The following is a 4009-nucleotide window of genomic DNA, read 5'->3' as shown; positions in this document are numbered from 1 at the left end:
AAGCTATTTGACTTGAGTGAGTGACTTCATTCTCAACCCACAGAGAACAGGTTACATTCATTTAAGAATTGGTATAGGTATTAAGATGGTCTATGCATAAAGTCATTCACCAACTGTTTCAATGAGCAATGGTTCTGCTTGGAGGGTGGCATAGACATTAGGTGAGGGTAAGAATTTGGTTCATTAGCTGTGATAATTTGGAAAAGCATTCATTTCAGAGAAAGAGTAACTTATAAAGTCCTCTTCTTCAAACTTGATACAAGAGTTACAAATGTCAAGTAAATCATTCAGTCTCACTTTGTTGTTCTCTTACAAGCCACCTCCCTAGTTAATCATCTGTTTCTTTTGGGTATACAAATACTTTTGAAATATATAAGCTGTTCTGAAGACCATAGTATAGTGTAAAAACATGAAATAAACAATACTACTAATAGAGAGGCTGAAGTAGTAGAAGCAAGATTTCAAGTCCCTTATGTTGTACACAGCCAGACACTGTCACAAACAAGCTGAAAGTATATAGAGATTGTACAATATTGGACCTATTCCTCCAATTACCAAATTAGAGAGAGCATTGGATGACAATCAACAAATTTTCAATTCCTCATATTATTGGATTTCAATCGATTAGGATATGTTGGTAATATTAATTTTCTTATTTATTATTATTTCTTATTAATGTTCTTATTTTGGGCTTGTACCACAGCAAGAGCCAAGATTTTAAACTCTACTAAATACAAAACAAACAAAAAGACTTTACATATTCATGTTCATTTAAGAAAATACTAGTAGTGATGTATTATTTTTAAGTATTCAGTTAATATGTTTGGAGTTATTTAAAATTTACATTGAGAAAAATGTATTTTCACTATTGGTGTAGATGAGCATCTACAGAAGACTATTAAATTGATTGTTGTTTTATATCAAACAACTTTTATAATACTTATTTTTATTGTTATTATAAATAACAATTGTTATTTATTGTTATTATTGTTACAATAATATTGTTGTTATTGTTAACAATTTTTATTGTTATTATTGTTGTTATTGTTTATATTCTATAAATTTTAATGAATATGACAAAAAAGATATTGTAGGTATTGAAGTGGGGGTCTATGGGAGGATGGTCGTACAAAAGGGGAACAAGAATGTGATTCAATTCTATTTATTTAAAATATGTTTTTAAATGTTAACAAATTCAGATAAGTTGAAATCATGTAACTTTTCTCATAATGCAATACAAGTTTAAAAAAATAAATAAAAGAAAAATAAAATATGTACGTGTGACTATTGACATCTTTTCAGGCTTTCTAGTTGCAATTGCCTTAACAGGAGAAGCAACTAAAAATGTAATTAGTCATTGCCTGCATTATTTTTCTATGCTTGTTGTTCCAAATCAGATTAAAACAGATAATGGAACTGGTTATTACAATCAAGCATTTGAGATGTTTTGTCAATAATTTAATGTTACCCATATTATTAGGATTCCTTATAATTCTCAAGGACAAGGTATTGGGGAACTTTAAAACAGCATCTTCTTTAAAAACAAAAAAAAGGGGGGAAATTATACCTTTCAAAGTACATATTGCCCTTGTTTTATTTTAAATTTTTTGCAAACTGATGCCAAAGGTCAGTCTACAGTGAATTGCCATTGGCATCCACTCACTTCCAGCTCATATGCCATGGTTAAATGGCGTGACCCCCTAAATAATACGTGGAATGGTCCAGATCCCTTTTTAATATGGGGGAGAGGTTTGTGTTTTTTCACAAAAAAGAAGTCCAAGCCTGATGGCTGCCTGAAAGATTGGTTCATCAAGTGGACACAGATCCTGAGTCTAAAAATCTCTATCAGCCAGCTGAGTTAATTTGGAGCATAGCCTCCACTGTCACCTGAGAGGGATCAGTTTTTTCTGTTGATTCTCAAAGCCACCTCCCTGACACTGAGAGGCTAGACCTTGGGTCTTGTCTTAGCTAATTTACAACTGAATTGAGTACTTGGGACATCCCTGCAGACAACCTTAATCCTGCTGCATTTAACATTTGTCTTTGTATTTTAAGCAGATCGGTTACCTTCATACAGGCTCACCTTCAGCAAAACTCAGTTATGGCAATTGCTCATCACTATTAAGAAATGCATTGAGTGCATTTTTTTGTGGCTTTGGTCTGAATGGGAAAAAGGTATGCTATGAAGGCAGGCAGGTAGGCAGAGATTCAGAGAGAGGTAGAGATGTAGAGAGACTGAGAGGCAGGGAGGCCTCTCTCTGTCTCTGTCTCTGCCCCTCTCTGCCTCTGACTCTGGCTCTCTCTCTACCTCTCTGCCTCTGTCTCTCTCTGCCTCTGCCTCTCTCTCTGAGTCTCTCGGCCTCTCTCCCTCTCTCTGTCTCTCTCTGCTTCTTTGCCTCTCTGCCTCTCTCTGCTTCTGCCTCTGCCTCTGCCTCTGTCTGCCTCTGCCTCTCTCTGCCTCTCTCTGCCTCTGCCTTTGCCTCTGCATCTCTCTGACTCTCTCTGCCTCACTCTGCATCTCTGCCTCTCTCGGCCTTTCTCTGCCTCTCTCTGCCTCTGCCTCTGCCTCCATTTGCCTCTCTCTGATTCTCTGCTTCTGCCTCTCCATCTCTCTCTGCCTCTGCCTCTTTCTGCTTCTGCCTCTCTGCCTCTCTCTGCCTCTCTCTGCCTTTGCCTCTCTCTGTCTCTCTCTGCCTCTGCCTCTCTGCCTCTCTCTGCCTCTCTCTGCCTCTCTGCCTCTGCCTCTCTCCCCCTCTGCCTCTCTCTGCCTCTGTCTCTCTCTACCTCTGCCTCTGCCTCTCCTCTCTCTACCTCTGCCTCTCCATCTCTCTCTGCCTCTCTCTGCCACTGCCTCTCTCTTCCCGTGATTCTCTCTCCCTCTCTCTTGCTCTGCCTCTCTCTGCCTCTGCCTCTGTGCCTCTCTGCTCTCTCTCTCTCTGCCGCACTCTGCTTCTCTGCCTCTCTCTGCCTCTCCCTGCTTCTCTGCTTCTCTCTGCCTCTCTGCCTTTCTCTGCATCTCTGCCTCTCTCTGCTCCCTCTCTGCCTCCCTCTCTGCCTCCCTCTGCCTCTCTCTGCATCTCTGCCTCTGCCCATCTGCCCCCCTACAGAGGCAGAGGCAGAGAGAGGCAGAGGTAGAGAGAGGTAGAGACAGAGAGAGGCACAGTCAGAGAGAGGCAGAGGGAGAAGAGGCAGAGGTAGAGAGAGGCAGAGGCAGAGAGAAGCAGAGGCAGAGGCAGAGAGAGACAGAGGCAGAGGCAGAGGAAGGGAGAGGCAGAGAGAGGCAAAAAGATGCAGAGGCATTGAGAGGCAGAGTCAGAGAGAGGCAGAGGCAGAGAGAGGCAGAGAGCATCAAGAGAGGCAGAGAGAGACAGAGGCAGAGAGAGGGAGCCCGAGAGAGGTAGAAAGAGAGGCAGAGAGAGGCAGAGGAAGAGGCAGAGAGAGGCAGAAGCAGACAGAGAGGCAGAAGCAGAGAGGCAGAGAGATAGGCAGAGAGAGGTAGAGAGAGAGGGCAGAGAGAGAGGCAAGTGAGAGAGAGGCAGAGAGAGAGAAAGGCAGAAAGAGAGAGGCAGAGAGAGAGAGGCAGAGATTCAGAGAGAGGTAGAGAGACTGAGAGGCAGGGAGGCCTGCCTCTGTCTCTGCCTCTGCCTCTCTGCCTCTGCCTCTGCCTCTGCATCTCTCTCTGCTTCTCTCTGCCTCTCTCCCTCTCTCTGTCTCTCTCTGCCTCTCTTTGCCTCCCTGCCTCTCTCTGCCTCTCTCTTCCCCTCCTTCTCTCTGCCTCTCTCTGCCTCTGCTTCTCTCTGCCTCTCTCTGCCTCTGCCTCTCTCTGCTTTCCTCTGCCTCTGCCTCTGTCTCTGTGCCTCTCTGCTTCTGTGCCTGTCTGCCTCTCTCTGCCTCACTCTGCCACTCTGCCTCTCTCTGCCTCTGCCCATATGCCCCCCTGCAGAGGCAGAGGCAAAGAGAGGCAGAGGCAGAGAGAGGTAGAGACAGAGAGAGGCAGAGACAGAGAGAG

Source organism: Mastomys coucha, unplaced genomic scaffold (genome assembly GCF_008632895.1).
Source record: "Mastomys coucha isolate ucsf_1 unplaced genomic scaffold, UCSF_Mcou_1 pScaffold22, whole genome shotgun sequence".
Classification (NCBI taxonomy): Eukaryota; Metazoa; Chordata; class Mammalia; order Rodentia; family Muridae; genus Mastomys; species Mastomys coucha.
Note: the sequence above shows the minus strand (reverse complement) of the source record.